This window comes from Ochotona curzoniae, unplaced genomic scaffold, assembly GCF_017591425.1.
Source record: "Ochotona curzoniae isolate NIBS_2020 unplaced genomic scaffold, NIBS_Ocur_1.0 contig_2723, whole genome shotgun sequence".
Taxonomy (NCBI): Eukaryota; Metazoa; Chordata; class Mammalia; order Lagomorpha; family Ochotonidae; genus Ochotona; species Ochotona curzoniae.
Genome location: NW_024465573.1, coordinates 23,165,304 through 23,175,426, shown reverse-complemented (window position 1 = coordinate 23,175,426; position 10,123 = coordinate 23,165,304). Strand labels below are relative to the sequence as shown.

The following is a 10,123-nucleotide window of genomic DNA, read 5'->3' as shown; positions in this document are numbered from 1 at the left end:
TGCTTTCCAAGGGCACAAGCAGGGAGTTGGATGGGAAGCATGGCTGCTGGAACTAGACTAGTACCCATATGGGATCACGGCACATGTAAGGCAAGGCCTTTAGCTGCTAGGGTACTGTGCTGGACCCCAAAAATCATCTTACAAAAAGAGAAGAGCCAACTGACTGTTTTTTTTTTTTAGTGATTGCTACATGCTCAGGTTTTTGCATTTTTAAAAAAATATGTATTTTTTGGGCCCAGCGCAGTGGCGCAAGTGGTTAAGGTCCTCGTCTAGCACGCCCGGGATCCCATATGGGCGCCGGTTCTATCCCGGCAGCCCCGCTTCCCTTCCAGCTCCCTGCCTGTGGCCCGGGAAAGCAGTCAAGGACGGCCCAAAGCTTTGGGACCCTGCACCCGCGTGGGAGACCCGGAAGAGGCTCCTGGCTCCGGATCGGCATAGCATCGGCCGTTGCACTCACATGGGGAGTGAATCATCGGACGGAAGATCTTCCTCTCTCTCTCTCCTCTCTGTATATCTGCCTTTCCAATAAATAAATAATAAAAATAAATCTTAAAAAAAATATGTATTTTTAATTTTTATTGGAAATGTAGATTTACACTGATAAAGAGACAAAGACTTCCATCCTCTGGTTTACTTCCTAAATGTCTGCAGCAGCCAGAGCTGAGCTGATCTGAAGTCAGGAGTCATGAGCCTCCTCCAGGTCTCCAATGTGGGTGCAGGTTCCTAAGATTTTGGGCTATGCTCACTGCTTTCCCAGGTTACAAGCAGGGAGCTAGATAGGAAGTGGAGCAGCAGGGACACAAACCAGCACCCATGTGGATCTTGGTGCTTGCAAGGGGAGGATTAACAGATAGAACCATTATGCTGGGCCCTTTTACTTCTTCTTAGTAAGAAGAGAGAGAGGCTGTGAGGGTGTTGTGATCATCCAAGGCTTCCAGGATGGCAGAACTGTCTCGCTGGGCTCCTGGCCTCTTGCTTTGTCCTTCCTTCCTCCCACTCCCTTCGAGGTGCATCTCCCAGCCCTGCAGTTCTATGACTTCTCCATTTTCTGCTTCGTGATTGCGTATGAGTCCTGTTCAGCCATGGGGAGAGTGTCAAGATCTAGACAGCCTTGTCACCACTCCTCAGGGCAGGTCAGACTTCCCATCCTGCCTCTGGGTTTATTCCAAGCTGGTGGTCAGACACTGTGGAAAGATCTCCATTTTTCTGGCCATCAGAGGTTAGTCCAAGCTTCAGTGGTCAGGGCCTGAATCAGATCACCACAGGCTAGCTGCCCTGTGCTCATAATAGCTGTGACACACTGAGCTCTAGTCAGTCAGATCCAGGGCCTGACCTAGACTCTGCTTATTGGGAAAGCTGTATAACATTCCAAGTCTCAGTGTTCAAATCTGTGATCTGGACGTGTGATGTTCAATGTCCACAGCTGACATGCTTCCTTGGGGCTCAGTGTTTACCTAGAGCCCTGTGTGTGTGGTCCAACTTCGGTGGCTCCGCGGATGGCAGAGCCAATGCTTGCCTGGGTGAGGAGTCTGCACCACTTGAGTGCAGGGTGGCTCAGGTGCAGTGTTCTCCAGGGTTCCTGCTGTCAGACAACAGTACTGGCTTCCAGGACTGGCCTGCCAGGCTAAGGAGCTGCGGAGCCTCCGGTGCAAGTTGCTGTCACCGCTGCCGCTGGCACTCTGGGTCCTGCAGGAACTCTTGCCTCTGCCCCTGGCTCCGGTGACACTGCGAGTAAACAGCAGTTGTCAGAGTCGATTTAACGTTGATATTTTTATTGCATATCAGGGCCTGGTGCCATGGCAAGGAATGACAGAAACAGAATGCTAAGTAATTTCTCTAAATAATGTACGTTCCCTGAGCTGCCTAGAAGAAGAGTGGGGGCCAGGGCTCAGTTTGCAGGATTTGTGAAAGGGACACATTGAGTCATTTGTGCCTGGAGTCCTGTTGCTGACAGCCTCATTTGGGCTGGTTGCTAGGAGGGCCAAGACAACCACAGGGCTATGGCAGGAGACGGACAGGGCCAGGGCTGGAGAGAGCGAGAACTCAGACTCAATCAGTCCTTGCTGATGTGATTTGAAAGAAGGGAGGGGGGAGTGGAAGGGTGCGGGAAGGGGAGACGAGGAGGCAGAGAAAGGACCCGAGAGTCAGAGGCAGGAGACAGGAGGACTGAGGGAGAGGCAGAGGGAGAGTGAGAGAGAAGCAAAGTAGGAAAGACAGAGATGGATGGCAGGGAGGATGGTCTGGGATGCAGGTGCCGGGAGGGAGCAGCAAAAGGGGATGGGCAGATGGGGACCCCAGAGGGGCACCATAACGATGTCAAACCAGACCAGGACCCTGTCATCGGAACACCTCTGCTGTTCTGTTTCCCATGCACCTTCCCCATCCTCAGCTTCCTCTGAGCACCAAAGAGTCCTCTTGGTAGCCGGGGAGATTAGGGAGGTAGAGGCTGTGCAGGGGCAAACCTCCCTGACTGCCCTGAGGCACCCAGCTGTGGCAGTGGTGGTGGTAGGATATCACCTCTTGCCACCCTCACACTACCTGTTGGGTGAGAATCAGAGAAGGGGGCACTGATGAAGGGTCCCAAGGTAGGTCAATGCCTGGAAACGTGAGCTGCAAGGGTGTCCAAGGGCACTGCCTTCACCAAAAGGCTTCCTTCTGCAGACTCCTTGCTCTGGACAGGGAGAATGGCACACTCATCTATAATTCCAGCACCCAGCAAGATGTCTAGAATGCCTTAGGTGGCTAGTGCATGTTCGTGGAATGAATGAAGACGTAAACACGCCATTTCAGGATGCAGGAGACAGCAGAGGCATGGAGAGGTTACATGACCTTGTCCCTAGTATGTTTGCAGCAGCTCCTGGAGCCATGGGTTGCCAGGCTGGGGAGAATGTCTTCTCACATTTCTGTAACTGTCTCTGCAGCAGAGAGAATCTGTTTATGGTGGAACAGGTCCAGCTGGGGCCTGCATTAATCCACAGTGTGCCTGAGTCTTTCCAGATAGGTCCCAGTCTTCCTGCATTCCCATTTTCTCTGTGTTCCTGCAACCGTCCTTCCCTTTCTCCTTCTGCCAGCCCAATCTGCCAGGGGAAAAAGTGGCTGTTTCTCATGGAAACCTTGCAACCAACTAAATCCCACTCTCCCTTCTGTAGTCATGCTTCCTTGGCTCTTCTAGAGATTGAGATGGTTGCAGCAAGCAGTGGGCTTGTTTCTCATTTGCAGTAAGTGCTACAGGTTGGGGCAGCTCTTCCTGGATGCTTGTGTTCAAGGGATGAGCAATGATGCCATATTACCCGGGTGTCTCTCAAGGAAATTTAAACTGGATGGGAGAAGAAATAAAGACAGTGAATGTAAGGAATTCCATGAGAATGAAAAATATACTGCCAAGAAGTCTTGGTTTGTAGGAAGTTGAGGTCAAAGTGCAAGACATTTGTATATACGGGTCCAGTACTTACCTGGCAGGGCAGATACCATGATCATAAATATAGGGGTTAAAAGGGGAAGCAACTCTCGACAATCAGATCCAGATGGCTCTGGGGAGTGGCTGCCTGAAGTGGAGCAAAGGATTAACCTGACACATGAGAACACCTCCGATGGTTTCTGCAGGTAAGGACATGGGCGAGCAATTAAGACACGCATGGCCCACATCAAGGTGCCTGGATTCTACACCTGACTCTGGTTCCAGCTTCCTGCTAATACATCCCTTGGAGGCAGCAAATGATGACTCAAGTACCCGGATCCCTGCCACTTACATTTAAGATGACCTGAGTTGAATTCCTGGTTCCTAACTTTGACCTGACCCAGTGCTAGTCTTTGTAAGCATTTGAGGAGTGAACCAGGAGTTAGGAATACTTCTGTCTCTCTCTAGTTCTCTCTCTCCTCCCCTCTTTTCCTCCCTCTCTTCCTGCCAAGTTAATTATTTTTAAGCTTTTAAAAGATTTATCTATTTGAAAGGTACAGCTAGAGAGAGAGAGAGAACTTGCATCTACTTATTCACTCCCCAAATGATTAATATAGCTGTGGCTTGGCCAGGCCAAAGCCAAAAGCCAGTAATTCCATTAAAAGACCCAAACCCTTATTAGAGTGCCTGGTTCAAGTCTTGGCTACTCTGCTTCCTATCCAGCTTCCTGCTGGTGCACCTGAGGAGCAGCAGATGAGGATTCAAACACTGTGTTCCTGCTGTCCATGTGGGAGGCCTGGATGGAATTCTGGGTGTCTGGCTTTAATATGGTCCAGCCCCTGCTGTTGCAGATATTTGGAGCGTGAACCAGTAGATGGAATTTGTTTTGGTCTCTTCTCTCCCTCTCTCTTTTTGTCACTCTGCCTTTCAAATAAATCTTTTTAGAAATTCATTTATCTTTACTACTCTGTAACAGATTACAGAGATGGTATGTTAGCTTATTTTCGTGCAAGATTTTAAAACCCATGGACTTGAAGAGTTTTCGAAAAGTTCATGAAAAACACAAATTAAAGAAAAAGTCATGCATAGATTTCATTTTTTTTTGCATCTTACACAAAAGGAGGACTCTGAGATATCCCCCTAATTTGAAAGAAAGATTTACAGAGATGAGAGAAAGAGAGAGAGAGAGAGAGAGAGAGAGAGAGAGAGAGAGAGAGAGAGAAACCTTTCATCTACTGGATTATTTCCCAAATGGTCACAACAACTAGAGCTGGGCTAACCTGAAGCCAGGAGCTCCTTTGGATCTTCTGTGTGGGTGCAGGGTCTCAAGAACTTGGGCCACAGTCCATTGCTTTCCCAGGCCATTAGCAGATAGCTAGATGGGATGTGGAGCAGACGGGATGTGAACCAGCACCTGTACAGGATGCTGGCACTTGTAGATGGAGGATTAGTCTGTTGAACCACCATGCCAGCCCTCGAGGTGCCTTTCTATAATGGGTATATACACAGTATACGCTCATATGGCACTAAGGAGCTAGCTCACATGATCATGGAGGCTGAGAAGCTCCCAAGTCTTTGATGAGCAAGTTGGAGATCCAGGAGAGCCAGTGGTGCAGCTCCAATCCAGACCCCAACTCCCGAGAACCTAGGGAATGGGTGGCATGAGGTCCAGTCTGAAAGCTGCAGGCTGGTGCTCCAAGGAGAGTCAGTGCTTCATTTTGGGACTGAGGCAAGAAAGAAGCAATCTGAGAGGCCACCAGGCAGGATGAGTTTCCTCTGCTTGGGGCAAGACTGACCTTTGTGCTCAGTTCAGGCCTCGTCATGGCTTTGCAGAGGACAACCTTCTACACTTAGCCTAGCAGTTGACACATAGATGCCATCCAGAAACATCCAAAAATGTTGGAGCGCATGTATAGTCTTTTCATACTATACCATACATATCTTGTGGCCCTTATGGTGACTGAATGCAGGATTTCAAAACTTCATATATCCAAACAAGCTCATCTTTGGGTGTTGTTTTCCTCATCCTGCTCGACCTTTCCAGATCATGGGATCAGGTAGACTCTCTTGCCGTGATTGTCCTCCTTAGTTTTGATGCTGCAGCATCCCCGCTTTCTCTTTCCTCTGTGATGGCTGCTTTCTGGACTCCATGGCAGGCTTCTCTTCCTCTTCTGCTTTTCTTTGTGGTTTGGATATTTCTCAATGGCAGGTTCTCTGCCTCCCTCACTTTTACTCAACACTCATTCTGGGTGTTTGAATGGAATCTACATAGATTCCACAGCCATGTGAGCTGGCTCCTTAGTGCCATGTGTGTGCATACTGTGTACGTACCCATTATAGAAGGGCACCTCGAGAGCTGGCATGTTGGCTGAAGACTCTGGCCAGCACCTCTCTAACATGCAGACCACCCGCATGACTGCAAAGCTTAACTTAACACCCACACCGTTCCTATCACATCCCTCTTTTCACCTGCTTTCCTGTTCTTGGGGATCACATTTTTACTCAGCACATGTTTATTTAGTGCCTCTGGGGCCTGAGTACTGACTTCCTAGGCCAGAAATTTTCATGAACACTGATTCTCTATTATTTTCTCTCTTCTAAAAATTCTAGCTCTGCTGAATCTACCTCTGTCAGAGTTTTTTGGGTGGGTGGTTGTTTGTTTTGTTTTTAAGACTAATTTTATATTTGTAGAGTGACAGAAAGAAGGGCAGGGACAGAAAGAGATCTTCCATCTGCTGGTTCACTCCTAAATGGTCTTAATGGTGGAGGATGGGAAGGTTGAAGCTAGGAGCCAGGAGTTCCACCAGGGCCTCCCACCTGGGTGGCAGGGGCCCAAGCACTTAGGCATCGTCATGGCCTTTCCAGGTGTGTTTGCAGTAACTTCGACTGACAGCAGAGCAGCCCAGAGGACTGAAACCAGTGCTCTGATACCAGATGAGGTTGGTGTTGCAGGTGGAGGTGTAATGTGCTGCACCACAGCACCAGTTCCTGTAACATTTTGTGACCACCTCTCTGTCTCTCTGTTCCTATGGCTTCCTGGATTACTGCAAGTTTGTCTCCCTGGTTCCTGCTTTGCTTGCTGATCACTCATCCCTATTAATCTACCAAAACCTTTGGTATAGTGTTGTTGTTGCCTTTAGTCTCCAGGCACCTAAACACTCACCTGCCTTTGTATGTCATGGCCTCTGCTTATCTTTCCAACCTTATCTCTCATGGTTTGCTCCCTCCATTCCCAACCCAATCTGCCCTGTGCTCCAGCCAGGGTGAACTGTTTGCTATCCCAGACATACCCTCAGTTTGGAATTGCTTTCCCCCTCCCTGCCTCTGGTCCTGGCACATCTGTTGTAGTGTAGATCAGCACTTTAGAGTTCTCTTTTCTCAAGAAGCCCTTTGTCTTCCAAGATCAGTCAGGCATTCGGACCTAAGAGACTTGGGTTCCTATACCAGCCCTGCCACCTGCCAACTTTGGAATCTGGGCAGCTGCTTCTGGGCTTTTTCTGCATCTCAGGAGTGTGGCTGCAAGCTCACCACACAGGCTGTGTTGAGACCTATGGAATAAAAGCGCTGAAATGACTCTATAGACCATACGCACTATAAGCAGCATGGGTGATCAGCAAGAGCAGGCTTTGGGAAGACTTGTGTGGGATCAGGGCACTGGTCCAAAGACCAGTCCTGGTCACACCTGTGCCATCCTTGGCCTTGCGCCAGGCTGTGTAGATGGGGGCTTCATGAGAAAGCCTTCCAAAAAAGAGAATCTTTCTCGTGTGTGCCTCTGGTGTTGGGATTGCCTGGACTGCACCTGTCAGGGAGCAGAGCTGCTGCCCAGTTTCAGGAGGGAGGTGGGAAAGCAGCAGCCCCAGGAGAGGACAGCCCAGTAGGGCTGGAGGAGGGGCCCTGTGGGGCTGGCCAGGTTGATGCCAGGACTCTGCTGGGCCTGAGGTTTAAGCTGGTTACTTCGAGTTGAGTGTTTAAAGCAGTTTTCTTGTGGTGCCAACTGTTCTTGGATGATTTTCCCTAAATGTTTTATATTTTGTACTTGTGCCCAGAGGCAATTCTACCCGGTGGGGGCTCTTCTGTCAATCTGTCACCATGAATGATTGGAAGAAGTGGGGAGGAGAGGGAGGGCACTGAGCAGTAGGAAGAAGAGCCCCTGTCCTCCAGGGAGCGGGCACAGTCAGTGCCAAGCACCCATTGGTCAGTTCCCACTGGACTGAGAACCCTTAACCTCTTTGGCTGGATGGGGGTGCTTGAGAAACAAAGCTGCAGGTGGTCCTGGGGGCTCTTTGGATTGAGTGTGATACATTCTCTCTTTCTCTCTCTCTTTCTCTTTCTCTTTCTCTCTCCTCCCTTCCCCACAGCCCTCCCCCGCCCCCCCCTCACCCAACAAACAGCCAATGCAGCTCCTGGACTGACTGGACAACTGCTACCAAAGGCTGGATGTGACTTCCAGAAGGTATGGGTATCTGATTTGCTCAGTGCATAGAAACATGCCAGCACACCATCCGGCACATAGCAAATGTTTGTCATATAAATGACTACAGAAGGACCAGACTACAGAGTCAAGATTTTCCTGGGTGAGGGGAAGGAAATGCCCAGTGAGATATAGGGCACAAGGTTGCCCTGAGTGTGAGAAGCAGCCATCCTCTGAGTCAGACAGATTCAGGTGAGATTCTCAACCACTCCATGTACAGCCTCAGTGTCTTCATCTATGAAATGGGATGAAGGTCTCCATCTGATGGACTTGTATTGCTAATTACATGTGTGAGAATTCAGAAGTGGAGAGTGAGGCAAGGCAGACAAGAAGCTCCGATGCAGGACTGGAAGGATGAAGGCAACTCAGCCTGTGGGCTGGTGGCAGGGAACCTCTGTGTGGGACTCCTGGATGGCCAAGGTCTCTGCAGGCTGACTTCACAGGCAATAGCTCCACCAGGACTGTTACCCCACAGTTCAGCTCTACCTCACTGCCTAAGAGCCTTTGTGCCTTTGTGACCCAAAGAATAGGCTTTTTGATGAAGTGATAGAGAAAAAGGAGGATTATTTGGGAGGCATGAGGGTGATTCCCCAGGAGGCTTGAACAGGTGCCCAGACCCAGGAAGGAACAGAAAGCAAGTCACCAAGGACCTGCTCAATCCTGCACATGCCTGGGAACTGAAGAATCAAAGCCTCATAGCTCACCACACAAAGGGTTTTTTAAACTGGTACTGTTTCCTCTAATTTCCACAGGAGCTCAGATTTTCCTCAAAAAGATATGTTCACATTCTGCAGGTAATAAAACCACCCATAAAAGGAGAAGGAAGAGTACAAGGTGCCTTTGTCGATGCCTGTAGGCTGATGGGACAAAGTTAAATGACCCAACTGACCATTCAGGAGCTTTGGCCACTGGGAGAGTGCCCTTTCCAAGACTGGCTTAAAAGGGTGTCAACAGTAGGACTGGGAAGCTGGGGACAAGTTCACTTCCAATTCTGCTAGACTCAGTGGTAGCCGCAACAGGTCACTGTGGGATAGATGTTTGGATCCCAGATGATACTGTGACCAGATGCCATTAGTGTTATCACCAGGAGCACCTGTCCCCTGCCTAAGATGGCCTCGTGTCACCTGCCAGCAGGACAGCAGGCAGGCAGGCATCCCCACTGTTGAGTCCGAGCTCAGGGATGCAGTCTGCATTCTGCCTCTTCTTGGCTGAACAGCCTTAGCAGGCTCAGCCTCTGGAATGCTCTTTGCAGATTGTTGAGCCTGGGAGAGAATTTGTGCCAGAAAGTGAGGCTGAACAAGTGGAAAGGATGACACTAGGAAGGGGCTTTTCTGATCATAAAGGAAGATGAGTGGTCAGGGGACATCCCAGAGTGCGTGGCACATTGTAGAAGACAGAGAATAGAGCTGAGGTGAGAGATATCCTCAATGGGACCAGCTTCCCAATCCATGGGATTTCTCAGTGCAAAAGGAAGACGTGGGGGCCAGTGTTGTGAGACAATGGTTAAAGCTACCCCCTGTGATGCCAGCATCCCATATTAGCACTGTTTTGTGTCCTGATTACTCTACTTCCAATCTAGCTCCCTGCCAATGGCCTGGGAATAGCAGCAGAAAATGGTCCAAGTGCTTGGACCCTCTGCATTCATCCATCCATGTGAGAAACCTTGGAAAAGCTCCTAGCTCCTGGCTTCAGTCTGGCTCAGTGTTGGCTCTTGTGGCCATGTAGGGGAGTGAACTAGTAGATGGAAGATCTCCTTCTTTCTCTGTCCCCTGCTGCCTCTGCAACTCAGATTTTTCAAAGTAAAAAAAGTATTTTTTTTAAATCAAAACAAAACAAAAAATGAAAAGGCTGAGCCCCTGTGCAAAATATATTGATATGTTCACCCAGTGACAGTAAGTCATTGAGCAAAGCACAAGGTCCTTAAGCGGGGGACCTTCTATGACCACACAGGTCATAACCCTGATCTTGGGACAGAGGGTGGGAGAGGCTGACCTTTGATCTTGTAGGCTTGCAATTGCTTGAAGATCCTTAGTTTGTGTGAGAACCAGAGGAAGCTAGAAAACTCCCTCCTTCTAGTCCCATTTCCTGGACAGGGCCTGGCCCTACTATGGTGGGAACCAAAGGCTGTGGGTGTCAGCACAGGAACTACCGGTGCACCCAGCAGCTGCATGGGGAACCCTTCCCACCTGTGCCCTGCCAGCACCATTCCTTCCCCACCCCAGAGCCAGCACAAGGTAATAGTTTTCGACACATTT

The 10,123-nt window shown here is 49.5% G+C and overlaps 1 long non-coding RNA gene across 1 annotated transcript in view; it reads left to right on the top strand.

The window, feature by feature from the left end:
• Positions 1-7,785: 7,785 nt before the first annotated feature.
• The window catches only part of LOC121154128, a 287,396-nt gene continuing 285,058 nt past the window's right edge, over positions 7,786-10,123 (top strand). The window contains exon 1 of the long non-coding RNA XR_005883462.1: positions 7,786-7,850. This is a non-coding gene — a long non-coding RNA (uncharacterized LOC121154128). The remainder of the gene's footprint in view (positions 7,851-10,123) is intronic.